Below are 16052 nucleotides of genomic sequence, written 5' to 3' on the forward strand. Positions count from 1 at the left end.
CGTTCTACTTGAGAATTTGACTGATTTCAGCTGCAAAAAAACAATAAAAAACCCTTTGAGGTTGGGATGTTGGATGATCAATGACCATCACACCTCATCACCAACTCCCTAACTCATCCCAAATACAGGTGAATCTCAAATAATTAGAATATCATTAAAAGTTACTTTATTTCAGTAATTCAGTTAAAAAATGTGAAACTACTATTATATAGATGTATTACACACAGAGTGATCTATTTTAATCGTTTAGTTCTTTTATTTTTATGATTATGGCTTACAGCCAATGAAAACCCAAAAATCAGTGTCTCAAAAAATTTGAATATTATTACATAAGTCAAATTGGTAAAAATCCGCATCTCCATAAAAGTTGTCAGTAGCAGAGGGAAGCATGAAGTGCTGTAAGATTTTGTGGGAAAACAAAACTGCACTGACTTTAGACTTGATAATAAAACACAGTGGATCAACACCAGCAGATGACATGTCTCTCCAAACCATCACTGATCATCAGTAAATTTTACATTTCATTGAGAAATCAAGGGAGCAGAGTCTGGAGGAAGAGAGGAGAGACTCACAGTTCAAGCTGCTCCAGGTCTAGAGTGAAGTTTCCACCAATCAGTGATGGTTTGGATAAAGAGACATGTCATCTGCTGGTGTTGATCCACTGTGTTTTATTATCAAGTCTAAAGTCAGTGCAGTTTTGTTTTCCCACAAAATCTTACAGCACTTCATGCTTCCCTCTGCTCACAACTTTTATGGAGATGTGGATTTCATTTTCCAGCAGGATTTGGCACACTGCCCACACTGCCAAAAGTACCAATTGGTCTTATATAAAATTAAAATTTTATAAGACATTGATTTTGGGGTTTTTATTGGCTGTAAGCCATAATCATGAACAATAAAAGAAACAAACAATTAAAATAGGTGACTCTGTTCAATATATCTACATAATATGAGATTTTCATTTTGAACTGAATTAGATGAGATGCAGCTGTAAATGTATTGGATGGAGCTTTATCATTGCAGAGAACACAATTCCACTGCTCCACAGCTCAAGGCTGCAGGGTGGCTTTATACCCCTCTAGTGCATACCTGACATTAGGAATTAGACATGGTGCCAATATGTTCACAACAATCTGCTCTATTGGCAGAACATTTTTTCTCTACAAAGACTAGACAAGCTGTGTGTGTGTGTGTGTGTGTGCATTTGCAAATCTATGTTAGCAACAGGTGCAATTAAATGTAGATTAGGGGTGGGCGATATGGCTCTAAAATAATATTACGATATTTCAGGGTATTTTTGCAATAACTATATACTTGGCGATATAGGAAAACAGAAAAATAATTAATTAATTTCAGGAATATAGTATAATAGTATAACAGTATAATCATAATGTGGCAAAATAAATAATATAGCATAAAATAATATAACGCAGCAAATAATATTGCAGAATATTTAGTGCATGAATATAAACTGCAAACTAAAACAATTATACATTAAATACACCTAAAGCTTCACAGTAAATAATAGACTACTTTTAAGACAGAACAGCCCTAATATCACAATATGGATTTTTAATATCATGATATTTCTGTGTCACGATATATTGTATACGATATAATATTGCCCACCCCTAATGTAGATCAATGTGTTCATTAAAAGGAGTTCACACAAATATTTGGACATACAGTGTATTTGTGTATATATCAGGGTAATAAGGTAATTTGTAAGATACATTGGGACACAGCTTCTGATGTTTTACCACAGCTTTTGTTCTATCATTTTTTCCCCCATTTTTTAAAATTAATAATAACTGTAATTGATTCATTATTGACCATTTTTTTGCCATTTAAAAAAAAAACGATTAAAAACATTATTATATAGGGTTTATAGATTATTTTTATTTGTTTTATGCATAAAATTGTCTTTTAAAATTAAAATTGTCTTCTCTTAATACTGCAACATACCGAAGTTAAAAAAATTAAAGTTTAATTTTTAATAAACAGAGATTAAGTAAGCTGCAGCTTTACCCTTCTCTCTTTACCACAAATTACTTAAAAAAAAAAATGTTTTGGACCAAAATTCTCTCATTTTATTTTGTAAGCATCTTGTCTCTTTTTAGATGTGCTACAAATATTAAACCTTTGGAATTCCCTTTTAATCAAAGACTACAAACATGTACACTGCCTTTTTTTATTTTCTTGTTTCTAACTGACTTTTAAGTGAATTAATAATGTGCAGACTTTAGTATTGACTTTTGTTTTATTAATAATAACTGTAATTGATTAATTATTGACAGTTTTTTGCCATTTAAAAAAAAAAGATTAAAAACATTAATATATAGAGCTGTATAAATAATATAGAGTTTATAGATTATTTTTTATTTGTATTATGTATAAAACTGTCTTTTAAAATTAAAATGATCTTCTCTCAGTACTGCAACATACCGAAGTTTTAAAAATTGAAGTTTAATTTTTAATAAACAAATATTACGTTAAAAAAAAAGGTTTTATGAATTGTAATGTAAATGTAAATACAATTTCTAACAAAATCTGATCATTCATTAATTTTCTAATAAACTACTATTTCTTTGATAATAATGCTGTTACTATATCAACAGATAATCAAGAGTTAATTTAGACACACAGTTTAATTGTGTAAATATTAGTGTAATAAGGTGATCTGTAAAATACAGAGGGAAGCAGCTTCTACTGTTTCACGACAGTTTTTTCGTCCAATCATTTTTTGTTCCATTAATTATCTTGTCACTGAATGTACTGTGCCCTCACCAGGAGGAATGACTGAGCAGTTCTGTGCTCTGGCACAGGCAGCAGCAGAGGTAAACTAAGGGAACAGGTCATGTTTTGGAATGTGGAGATGGTACACAATGTGTTTGCACGTGATCGAGCTTGTTTTTGAGGCAGCTTCACTATTTTCACCACTAGAGGACACACTCGATCCATCTGATAAACTGCTGGAGCAAAATCTCACTGACTTTAACGGGTTTAGTGCTAAAGCCAAGTTTGGGTTAGAGGGGTATAAAGTCTCCAGCACTGAGCTGTGAAGCAGCGGAAGAACTGTGTTTCACATAATTGTGGAATATTTTGGGATTAATGAATATATATATACATACAATACAAGCCAACAGTTTGGACACACCTTCTCTTTTTCAATGTGTTTTCTTTATTTTCATGACTATTTACATTGTAGATTCTCACTGAAGCATCAAAACTTTGAATGAACACGCGTGGAGTTTTATGTACTTAACAAAAAATGAGCTGAACCTCCACAGTCACCGGACCTGAACCCAATCCAGATGGTTTGAGGTGAGCTGGAGCACAGAGTGAAGAAGGCAAAGGGGCAACAAGTGCTAATAAACACCTCTGGGAACTCCTTCCTTCAAGATTGTTGGAAAACCATTTCAGGTGGCCACCTCTTGAAGCTCATTGAGAGAATGATGCCAAGAGTGTTCAAAGCAGTAATCAGAGCAAAGGGGGGCTATTTTGAAGAAACTAGAATATAAATCATGTTTAGTTATTTTACCTTTTTTATTAAGTACATAAAACTCCACGCGTGTTCATTCAAAGTTTTGATGCTTCAGTGAGAATCTACAATGTAAATATTCATGAAAATAAAGAAAACGCATTGAAAAAGAGAAGGTGTGTCCAAACTTTAGGCCTGTACTGTGTGTGTGTGTGTGTGTGTGTGTGTGTGTGTGTGTGTATATATATATATATATATATATATATATATATATATATATATATACACAAACACACACACACACACACACACACCTGGTTTAACTCACCTGGTAATTGCTTGGTTCAAGCAGGGAAATCGGCACACTGTGCTGGACTCCAGTTGTCCATCCCTGTTTTAAAGGGAGAAGTTTTGGATTAGATTTTTTTAGGCAGATACAGCGACATGAAAAAGTGACATTTGGCAGATTTCCTATATTTGCTTTTTTGTCATACTGACATTTTTCTGATTATCAAACAAACTTAAATATCAGACAAAGATAACCTGAGTGAATATATATATATATATATATATATATATATATATATATAACAATTCAAATCAAACTAACCCTGTGTGAAAAAATGTTTGCAGAATAATGAATGAATTTTAATTCTGTGGGGATTAATACAATACATTTTAAAGTGAATGACACCCCTAATATAAATATAATTTAGTTTTGCGTTAATCTAGCACTGATTTGTTTTAATCACATTGAATTTACATTAGTAAAAACTTTAAGAAATCTGATAGGCACTGGTGATTTTTTTTTTTTATACGTTTCAACTAAATAAAATATTGCCTTAATATATTGTTTTGGTTAATATATTTAGTAAGCAATTAATGTTCTTTAAGAAGCTCAGGCTAGTACAGTAGAATGTATTTCACAAACACATTTTGAGGTAAAATTGTACGTTTTCATATTGTTTTAATTAGAAATAAAAATTAATAAAGAAACACTTTGACAAATCTTTTTTTAATGCATTGCCAAAGTATCCTCAGCTTGCAATTCAGAGACTGAAATAATTTTAGATATATTTTCACACTTGCATTTGTACAAAATTAGTCATTATTAGAAACATGAACATATTAATTAACATTAAAAAACATTAATTTGTCATACAATTACCCAAAACCAGCTCTGTATGTAAATTTAATTAACAAAAACACTGGAATGTAATATATATATATATATATGCTTTGAAAAATGAACAAATGAACAGAACAGGAGGGTTAAAATATAGGGTTCCCCAGTACAAATATGGAATAAAAGGAACACAAAACAGATATTTTAGCAAATATCAGGATTTAGAAATTTACCAAAAATAAAACTACAGTATAATAAATGTCACGTCTATATACATCTACTATAAATCTACAGTATATGATATTACCTGTCATGTTCACAGGGTTATCATGAAAATATCCACAGTGTTTTTGTTTTCTTTTTCAGGATTTTAACAGCCTGATGTGTTGTGAGGTCTTGAGTTTATATTTAATAATATAATTAATTCTTATTTTATCTGATGTTCTCTTGTATTATCTTATTTTATCTACATTCTATTTAAGTCTAATTTAAGCTTCATCTTTCTTTGTTTTTTTCTATTTATTTATTTATTTATTAAGAGCATTTGCACAGTGTTGTGCTTTAAATGCATGTTAAAATCAGCCATCTAGAAACGACCACTTGTAACTGCAGTAAGCATTTAAGGTGGAATGGAAATCGAAATAAGATGCTGATGAAAACTCTAAATCAGTTTTGGCTTTTGGTCTTTTTTTTTTTATCCCAATTTTTGTTTGTATCATCATATCACTTTTTTTTTGGTATTGTATTCAAGAACTAAATAATTATTTTTTGTTGTTGTTGTTGTTTTTGGATACACAGATTTATACAGTATATAAAATATATTATATTGTATTGTTAAATAATTTCTTGATTATTTTATCATATTTTTATTCACATCTTACTTTAGGTCAAAAAGGCTTTATTTCCAACTTTTGTTTTTCATATTTGATTTAGGGACAGTTGCATCCACCAGGCTGTGAGGATGCTCAACTCTCTTGTTTAGTGTCTATTTCATTTTTTATATTATTTATAATTTCAGTCAACTATTTTTTTTTGCTGTGATTTCAATTCTCTGTATGTTCTGTACAGATGCAATATTGACAATGAAACTACTTGACTTACTGAGCAAAAGGAATGTTCCTGTGCCCATTGACATTTAGGGATGTTCAGGATCCCTGAAGCAGAAGACAGAGATGGGGGTAAAAATACGTCAGAAGCATTTTAGGCAGCAGCAGGGAACCATAACGGCCAAAACTCCTATGAGGTCTGAATAAAGAGAAGAAATAAATGGAAGAGTAGTGAGTGGGTGAGTGTAAACAACATCAACACAGCAAGTACTAGGTAGAACTATGGCTGAGATAGTAATATGTAATATGCATTTTAGTGTTTTCTCTGCTTTAACACCACAGTAACTCCAAAAAGGTAACTTAAAGGTAATTAAAAATAGCTATTTGTCCACTGGCACGCACTGTAGTTACACTTTGGCCGCACGCTCTATGAAGATCCACGTTAACACAACAGCGAGTGGAAATGGAGGAGCTACTGAACCTAAACACAATGTCATGTGACAGAAAAAGCCTAAAAACTCACTGATACTCCTGTTTTTTCAATTGCAGTTCAGACGCAAGACTTTTATAACTGAGTAGAAGTGTGAAATATTTTTACAGACGTCTCCCTGAGACCCTGCAATGCACATTTTAGTGTTTTTTTTTCTGCTTTAACACCACTGTAACTCTAAAAAGGTAACTTAAAGGTAATTTAAAATAGCTATTTGTCTACTGCCACGCACTGTAGTTACACTTTGGTCTGACGTTTTTATGGAGATCCACGTTAACACAACTGCGAGTGGAAATGGAGGAGCTACTGAACCTAAACACGATACCATGTGACAGAGAAAGCCCAAAAACTCACTGGTCCTTCTGTTTTTTCAATTGCAGTCCAGGTGCAAGAGTTTTATCAAATCAAATCAAATCAAATTTATTTGTATAGCGCTTTTTACAACTGGTGTTGGCACAAAGCAGCTTTACAGAAACATGATTACAGGACAAAGAGTCAGGCAAAAGATTAAACATAGAAAATACAGAATACAGAACCCCCACTGAGCGCAGAGGCAAGGAAAAACTCCCTCAGAGCTTTAGGAGGAGGAAGAAACCTTGGGAGGACCAAGACTCACATTAAAGGGGGGACCATCCTACCACTGGTCAATGGCTTTTAAATTAATTTTAAAAAGTCTTTCATACATCCACATAGGTTTTATATATTCAGGTGTATAGCAGCTCCACTAATGGCTTATAGAGTAAGATGGATGATGAGCAGCTGATCTGTGGTGGTGGATGGAGAAGAGCTGACTTCAGAAACTTCCAGTCTGGCCAGACAGAGGACATGAGAGTCTGAGGGTCCAACATCCCTCGGTATCGGGTCAGACAGGTGGGCAGTCAGTAACTCGGAGGAAAGCAGAGAGATGGAATTAGTTTTGACTGGATTTATGTAAAACATTATCAGAGTGTGGCTAATGACTCCGGCAGAACTGAATAAAACAGCCTAACTAAAGGCAGAGAGCCAGAAGGTAACATAGACATGGAGGCTCCCTGAAACACTGGCATCCACCCACTCCACCGTCCACAAACCTGAGTGACCGTGTGCAGTGGGAGAACAGAAGCACCAGCATCTCAGTTTACCCACAATTCCCTCTGTCCATGAACCCCTGAATCTGCAGCCTTATCTAAAGGGAAAAACATTAATTACCAAAAGCTAAACTAAACAAGTAAGTTTTCAGTCTAGACTTAAAGATTGAGACTGTGTCTGAGTCCCGAACATATTCGGGGAGATTATTCCAGAGTTGAGGCGCTTTATAAGAGAAAGCTCCTCCTCCTGCAGAGCTCCTCTGAATTTTAGGAACTACTAATAAACCAGCACCCTGAGATCTAAGTAATCGCGGTGGTTCATAATAGGAGATGAGGTCTCGTAAATACTCAGGAGCGAGCCCGTGTAGGGCTTTATACGTTAACAGGAGAATTTTATAGTCTATGCGGAATTTGACTGGAAGCCAGTGCAGTGCTGATAGTACTGGACTAATATGGTCAAATTTTCTAGTTTTAGTAAGGACCCTGGCTGCAGCATTTTGAACTAGCTGAAGTTTTTTAAGTTACTGCCAGAACATCCAGACAGTAGCGCATTACAATAATCTAGCCTTGAGGTAATGAAGGCATGGACTAATTTTTCTGCGTCATGCAGTGATAGGGCATTTCTTAGATTGGCAATATTACGGAGGTGTAGAAAAGCTGTTCTAGTAACATTAGATATGTGTTTATCGAATGCTAGATCTGAATCTATAATAACTCCAAGGTTTTTAGCTGCTGATCCAGGTGTGGCTGAGAAGTCGCATTTAGCATTAAGTCAGATAATTTATTTCTAGCAGCTTTGGGGCCTAGTAGGAGAACTCCTGTTTTATCACTATTTAATAGGAGGAAGTTGTGCGACATCCATGATTTTACATCTTCTACACAATCCTCAATTTTATTTAATCTCACTCTGTCATCAGGTTTGGCTGATATGAAGAGCTGAGTGTCATCCGCATAACAATGAAAATTCACATCATGTTTTCTAATAACTTTGCCCAGTGGGAGCATATATAATGTAAATAATAATGGTCCTAATATAGAGCCTTGTGGAATTCCATATCTTACCTTGGTATAACTGGAAGACATATCATTTATCCTCACAAACTGATAGCGATCGGTTAAGTACGATTTAAACCGTGATAAGGCAGTTCCGGTTACACCGACCATGTTCTCTTATCTTTCTAAAAGGATAGTATGATCTATTGTATCAAAGGCTGAGCTCAGATCGAGAAGTACGAGTAGGGAAACACAGCCTTGGTCGGCGGCCGTAAGTAGATCGTTTGTTATTCTAACTAAAGCTGTCTCAGTGCTATGATAAGGCCTAAATCCAGATTGAAATTTTTCATAGATTTGGTTTCTTTGCTGAGCGGGCTTTATTAAGTTCTTTTCTATATTTTACAAGACTGTCTTTCCACGCAGAGTGAAACACTTCCAGTTTAGTTGATCGATATTTACGCTCTAAATTTCGTACTAACTGCTTTAAGTTACGAGTTTGATCATTGTACCACGGTGTGAGCTTTTTCTGTCTCTCTATTTTGTGTTTAAGGGGTGCTACAACATCTAAGGTAGAGCGAAAGGTATTTTCTAAACCTTCGGTTAGTTTGTCTAGTTCTACTGGGTCTATAGGAGAATCTATTAGAGTTGATAAGTCTGGAAGCTTATCTGTAAATTGTTGCGCTGTAAAAGGTGTAATTGAACGTTTTACAGAGTAGCTAGGGGATGTATGTATATTATGACTGAGATGTAACTTAAATGAAATAAGGTAATGATCTGAAATTGCAGAGGTTTGAGAACGAATATTCGGGTTATCTATGCTCACACCCAGGGTCAAAACTAAATCCAGAGTATGATTACAGTAATGAGTAGGTCCTGCTATATTTTGAATAATACCAACGGAGTCTAAAATCGATGTGAATGCCTTTTTTAATGGATCATCCAATTTTTCGAAATGAATGTTGAAGTCTCCAACTATAATCACTTTATCATTACTTACTGCTAAGTCTGTGACAAAATCACTAAATTCTTTTAAAAATTCTAAATAAGGCCCTGGTGGTCTGTAGATGTTAATTAAAGAAAATGCATTCTTTTTTGTAACTGGATCAATTATACTGGTGTAAAGAAGCTCAAAAGAAGTAAAATTTTCATAGTGTTTCTGATTGCTAACTAAGGTACTTTGGAAAAGTGTGCAGACCCCACCTCCTCTACCGGACAATCTCGGATTGTGTATATAATTATAGCCTGCAGGGGCGGCTTCATTTAATGCTACATATTCATTTGGCCTAATCCAGGTTTCTGTCAGACACAGAATATCGAATTTCTGATCAGTTATCATTTCATTCACTAGAACTGCTTTTGAATTTAGAGATCGGATATTACGTAAACCAATCTTTAGGTTTGAAGTGTTAGTACTACAGTCTGGATATGATTGTTTAATATAAGTTAAGTTATTTGGATTTACGGTTTTAGTTTTTTGAGGTTTTTGTTTGACTCGGGGGACAGACACAGTCTGAATATATTGGTATCTAGGTAACGTCTCTTTGCAGCTCGCAGACGGTCGGTTAAGCCTCTCTGTCTGCGGCCTGGTCCCGGCTCTGGATTGTCAGCAGCTTCTAATACTACTCTGCCGACTAGCTAAAAGACTATGAGCTATGCTGCATGAAAGTAAGGCAGCACCCTCCCGCGTGGGGTGGACACCATCCCTACCTAAAAGACCAGGCTTGCCCTCAAAGTGTAGCCAGTTATCTATAAAGCCCACATGATTTTCTGCACACCACTTGGACATCCAGCGGTTCAGCGAAGAAAGCCTGCTGTAAGCTTCATCACCACGCCTCATTGGGATGGGGCCAGAGCAGATTACTTCCTCGGACAGAGTCTGGGCCTGTTTAATCACCTCTTTAACATTAGCCTTAGTTACTTCAGACTGCCGCAGACGAATATCATTGGCCCCTACATGAATGACTACCCTCGAATATCTCCTATTCCCTAACAGCCTGAGGTTGCCACTAATGTCCGGTGCTCTGGCTCCCGGTAAACAAGTAACTGTTGCCGCTGGTGCCCCTAAAGGAGTAGCTAATTTCACGTGTCGGACGATAGAATCTCCTATCACCAGAGTACCTTTAACAGGCTCCTCAGTTGGTGCTTCACTGAGCGGGGCAAACCTGTTTGACACGTGAACTGGGGGAGCGTGGTGTTCAGGTGGGCTGGCTGTGGCCTTTGCGGTAGCATTAGCCTTAGCCTTTCGACTATGCCGCCGAGACGTTACCCATTCGCCCCGCTGTGAGGGCTCTAAGGCCGGAGTCGAGGGGGTACTAACTCTCCCTGAGACACCCGGGGCTGCTAACAGTGAATCCTGCTGTCTATCCCTTATTAAACCCCGGACGTGCAGCTCTAACTTATTCACCTTATCCACCAAGGTGCTAACTATCTCACACTTAGTACAAATACCACTATTGTTACCAGTATCGGTGGACAAGGGACCTAAGCTATACATGCCACACTCTAAGCAGGAGTAAACCTGAGCAGAAGCCATGGAGAAAAAAAAAAAAGCACTCACCTTGTTTCAGTTGAAATTAGAAACTTACACAAACAAACTGCAGCAGCAAACAGCTAATCCAGCAAACCTGAGGAAAAAAGTATATAAAAGTAGACTGAGAGTGGATTAATAGGTGTGTAGAGCAAAGAGGAAGCAGGCTAAAAGTGGATTAGTAAGTGTGAAGAGAGTAAAAGAGAAGAAAACAGAGAAAAGTGTAGAAGCTGAAGATTAAAGCAAGCTTTCAGCAGCAGAGCAGCACAGCAGCAGACCAGAGTAGCAGGGAGCAGAGCAGGGAGCAGAGCAGAGCAGAGCAGGGAGCAAGCTCACTCAGTGGAAGTGTGAAACAGAGAGAAACTTATCCCGTCCAGATAGGGCTTACGACTACATTTTAATGCTTAAGAATGTTGTAAATAATAACAAATTGAGGTATTAGTTTAGAAATTGTAAAGATAAATGTATAATGTTCTAATGTCCTAACTAGTTGTCATTAATAATTAGCTTAGAGATTCTGTTGTAAGTACTGTTAATTAATTGACCCTTATTGTAAAGTGTTACCATTTTTCTTTTTTTTCTGAAATCAGTGACATTAAAAATGTGTTTATTCTGCTTTTTTGGAGTCTCTTCTATCCAGAGGAAATATTCTACTAGATTTTGGAACATTTCCTTGAGGAATTAGCGAGGTTGGAATACCCTTTGAATAACAAAAGCCTGTTATTATCCATGGTGCCAAAGATAGATACTAGTGTTTAAAATACTTCTGTAGAAGTTGAAGTATCAACTCAAGCTTTTTATCCTTTAAGTAAAAGTGGAAAAGTACTGGTTTCAAAACTACATAGAGTATAAAAGTAAAAGTAATGTAAAATAAGGAAAAAAAATACAATTGAGTACAAAAGGCCACGCCCACAGAGTCCTATAGTGCACTACACCTCCTCACCAAAACACATTTTTCTAAAAGCCATAATGACTATAATGTTTTATTAGTTTTATTGTTTTATTAATATAAATTTGTGATGCTGTAGGCTCCTCCCTGTTTCAGCTGCATATATGCTGATTGTAAGTGAATGTATTTTAGTAGAATGTAAATATATCAAAGCTATTAAAGCTTAGTTGGGCTGGAGTTTGTCTGGAGTTCTCTTGAGTCTCTGCATGAATCATCTTCATACTAGACTACATATGTCTGCTATGTTCTTACTGGAGTGTGTGTGGGTGTGTGTGTGTGGGGGGGGACGTGTGCAGGTGTGATGGATCACAGTATAAACCAATAGGGTGTCAGAATGGTATATGTTTGAACTTTTCTTAACATCCAATCACAATCAGATTTACTCTATCTGGATGGAGAGATTTATCTGGATAGGGTTATTTTTATTGAGCGATGAGAAGCTGGAATGACTCTGAGGTCCAATAGTTTCAGCTTCAGAGAGTCCTATTCATTAGAGTGGGTGTTCACAAACCTTATGTCATCTGATTTTCAGGCTATAATCAATATATATTGTCACCTTCAAGACTGCTAGGACCCTCAATTAGACTCTAAGTATGGACAGAATAGTGGAAATTGTCGATGTGTTTCATTCAATAAAGAGTTTTCAGCTCTATTATCACATTTTTCTTCTGTTGTTGCTTCTGACCTCTGGGTCATGCTCTTGTTTAGTGTTTAGAACGGACACTTCAGCACTGATAGGATGAAATCCCTGAAAATATATTTTTTCAAAAGGAACAGAAGCTGTGTGAGGCTGAGTGAGATGACTAACACTGAATTGATACTAGTTATTATTATCATTATCATTACAATACATTATTGTCACGGTTGCGTAGATAAAAGCTGTTATATAATCAGGATACAAGAAGTAAACATGTAATCTGTTGCTGTTACATTAAAAGAGTAAGTGATCATACACTGCCTGGCTAAAATAAAAGTCTCCACTTGTATTTAAGTAAGTAAATGATGTGGGGTTGATTGATGCTGCAGTTGGTCTGCAGGTTTAGGTTCAGCAACAGTATGTGTTGAAAGAATGAGGTCAGCTGACTACCTGAATATACTGAATATAGACCAGGTTATTCCATCGATGGATTTTATATTTCTTCTCTGATGACACGAGTATATTCCAAGATGAACAATGGCAGGATTCATGGGGCTGGAATTGTGAAAGAGTTCAGGGTTCAGGGAGCATGAGATCATCATTTATCATTTTCACACATGGATTGAGAGAGAGTTCACCACAGAGTCCAGATCTTAACCTCATTGAGAATCTTTGGGTTGTGCTGGATGGAGAAGAGCTGCTTTGTGCAGCGGTTGGTCAGACTCTACCATCATCAATGCTGCTGCAAGATCTTGGTGAAAAATTAATGCAACACTGGATTGAAATAAATATTGTGACATTACAGAAGCTTATTGAAACAATGCCACAGTAAATGTGTGACGTAATCAAAGATAAAGTTGGAACAATCTGTGCATGGTGCATTGCCTCCAATAATAGTTTTATTTGTACTGTTTTCTTTTATTTTTCATTGTTACTTAATATTAGTACTATTATGTTAATATGTATCTTTTTTATACATGTTTTTTTATTAATATTTTTGCATCATTTTCAAAGCCTTTTTTTTCTTATTTTTTTATTATAGCTTTGTTTTACTTAATTTTACTTAATGTTAATTTGTAACATGTTTTATGTTTACTCTCCCTGTTATTCTCTAATGTAAATCTGATATTACATTAAAATATAAAATAAAAATATATAAAAATATAAAATATAAAATCATGAACAAATAATGATGTTACTATTGTGTGTATTTGTGGACCCTTTTTATACATTCTTAGTTTTTGGTAAAAAAAATATTTTAATGTTCACCAAAATCACCTAATTTTGTAAGGCTATAGTCTTACCTTTGTGTAATTTTGGACCATTCTTCAAAAAATTAATTTCCATGAAAATAAACCTTAAATGATTTGGAAATTGCCTGTACATGTTGATTTGTGTCTAGTTTTAGTCAAATAAACCATATTAAGCTCTTTACATTTTCCACCAAAATTGGCAAATTACTTAAAGCTGTAGTTTTACTTTTTGGTGTAATTTTGGATCATTCTTCAAACTCTTCTTTTCCATTATAACAAAAATCAAATGAGTTGGAAATTGCCTGAGCATTTATTGTGTGTAGTTTTATTCCTATATATATATATATATTTCTTTTCCCAGATAATTAGTTTTATTCAGGCAATAAAAAACATATTTTATTTTTCCCTGAAATCACCAAATTATAGTCTTTCTTTGTTTTTTTGTTTGTTTGTTTTTTTGTAAATTTGAACCATCCTTCAAACGCTTCTTTTCCATGAGTTTTATTCAGATAGCCAAAATGTTTTTTTTTTTTTTTTATAGAAATCACCAAATTACCTAAGGCTATATAGTCTTACCTTTTGGTGTAATTTTGGACCATTCTTTAAACTCTTCTTTTCCATGAAAATAAAATTCAAATCAGTTGGAAATTGTCTGAGCATGGTGTCTTGTTTTATTCAAATAAACATATTAAGCTTTTTTTTTTTTTTTTAATCAAAATCACCAAATAACATAAGACTATAGTCTTATCTTTTGGTGTGTTTCTGGGCCATTCTTCAAACTCTTCTTTTCCATAACAAATGAAGTTGTAAGTTGCCTACACATGACGTCTTGTGTCTAGTTTTAGTCAGATAAAAAATATATTTTTTATAGAAATCACCAAATTATGTAAGGCTATAGTCTTACCTTTTGGTGTCATTTTGGATCCTTCATCAAATAATTATTTTCATGACAAAAAAACTTTAATGATTTGGAAATGGCCTGAACATGGTGTCTTGTGTCTAGTTTTAGTCAAATAAACATATCTGTCAAGTCTCCCGTTTTGGCCGGGAAACTACCGTATTTTACTCCTCTTTCCCGCCGTCCTCCCGTATTAGTATTTTCCCGTAAATTTCCAGTATTATGTTAAAATAAAAATATATATATTATTGAGGAGACAGGGTACTGACCGCTCTGTGTCTCTTAACCAATCGTGGAGCCGGTTCAAGGAGAAAGTCCCGCCTTTCAGGAGAAACAGCCAATCAGCTTGCAAAGGAGGGTCGCTGTGAGTTTAGGCAGCTAGTCGGAGCAGCTGATGTTAAAACATATCTGGATATTCAGAGATTTTTCTAAAAGAAAGGTAACGGTAGGCTAATCATGTAAACTGTGATGATATTTTTCTGATAGCTGCTTAAAAATACTCGTCTCCGAAATAAAACACACAGATTAAACCTTTTAAAATAAAAAACTTACAGCTTGTGACTCAGTTTAACTAGAAATGTGGAGAGGACCGAAATTAACTGAACTGATCAGGGGTGGAGTGATCAAAAGGAAGAAGTATTAATTAAAATTTATTGTGTAGTCCCCTTAGGACTAATTTTTACTGATGGAATATATCTGGTCCATGTCCTTTTAGTAAAAGCTCATAATACTATTTTTAGGTCACCAACAGTCATTTTGCAGAATTTGTGCACCCTGTGTTTAATTTTAAATCTATTTAATAAATAAAAAAATATATAATATAAAAGAGTGCATTTATAGCAAAAAAGACATGAATTCTTAACTTTTTATGTAATATCTAGAAAATGATTTTTAATTTGGCTGTATTAAAAGAATGACATATGTGGGAATGTCCACAGGATTTCAGATTCTGATAATCTAATTGTAGTATGTAAGTGGATCACATGTGGTTATTTTAGATTTTTTTTATTATTATTTTTAAATTTAAAACTGGACATGTATGAATAAACCATATTAAACTCTTTTAATTTTTTTTACCGAAATCGCCAAATTATGGAAGGTTATAGTGTTACCTTTAAGTGTAATTTTGGACCATTCTTTAAACTCCTCTTTTCCATTAGAAATAAACTCAAATTAGTTAAAAATTCGCTTGGGCATGGTGTCTAGTTTTATCCAATTAAACCATATTAGGCTTATTTCATTTTACACCAAAAATGCCAAATTACATTAGGCTGTAGTCATACCTTTTGGTGTCATTCTGGACCATTCTTCAAATAATAATTTTACATGATAATAAAACTCAAATGAGTTGGAAATCGCCTGGTCTATTTTTTTGTCTAGTTTTAACATTATTTTTCACAGAAATCACCAAATAACGTAAGGCTATACGTAGTCTTATCTTTTGGTGTAATTTTGGACAATTTTTCAAACTCTTCTTTTTCATGAAAATAAAACTCAAATCAGTTGGAAATTATCTGAGCATGGTGTCTTGTGTCTTGTTTTATTCAAATAAACCATATTAAGCTCTTTTTTTTAAATCAAAATC

At 34.6% G+C, this 16052-nt stretch overlaps 1 protein-coding gene across 2 annotated transcripts in view; it reads right to left on the minus strand.

Moving 5' to 3' along the window:
- Positions 1–16052, minus strand: part of LOC103043027 (interleukin-4 receptor subunit alpha) — a 679179-nt gene that overhangs the window by 204444 nt on the left and 458683 nt on the right. The window contains exon 11 of one of the 2 annotated variants that reach the window (XR_007438096.1): positions 3267–3299. The exons of the other annotated variant lie outside the window; for it this stretch is intronic. The gene's annotated coding sequence lies outside the window, so the exon portion shown is untranslated. Of the gene's footprint in view, positions 1–3266; positions 3300–16052 lie in introns of those variants that run through there. 2 annotated transcript variants of the gene reach the window in all.

Source organism: Astyanax mexicanus, chromosome 3 (genome assembly GCF_023375975.1).
Source record: "Astyanax mexicanus isolate ESR-SI-001 chromosome 3, AstMex3_surface, whole genome shotgun sequence".
NCBI classification, from domain to species: domain Eukaryota; kingdom Metazoa; phylum Chordata; class Actinopteri; order Characiformes; family Acestrorhamphidae; genus Astyanax; species Astyanax mexicanus.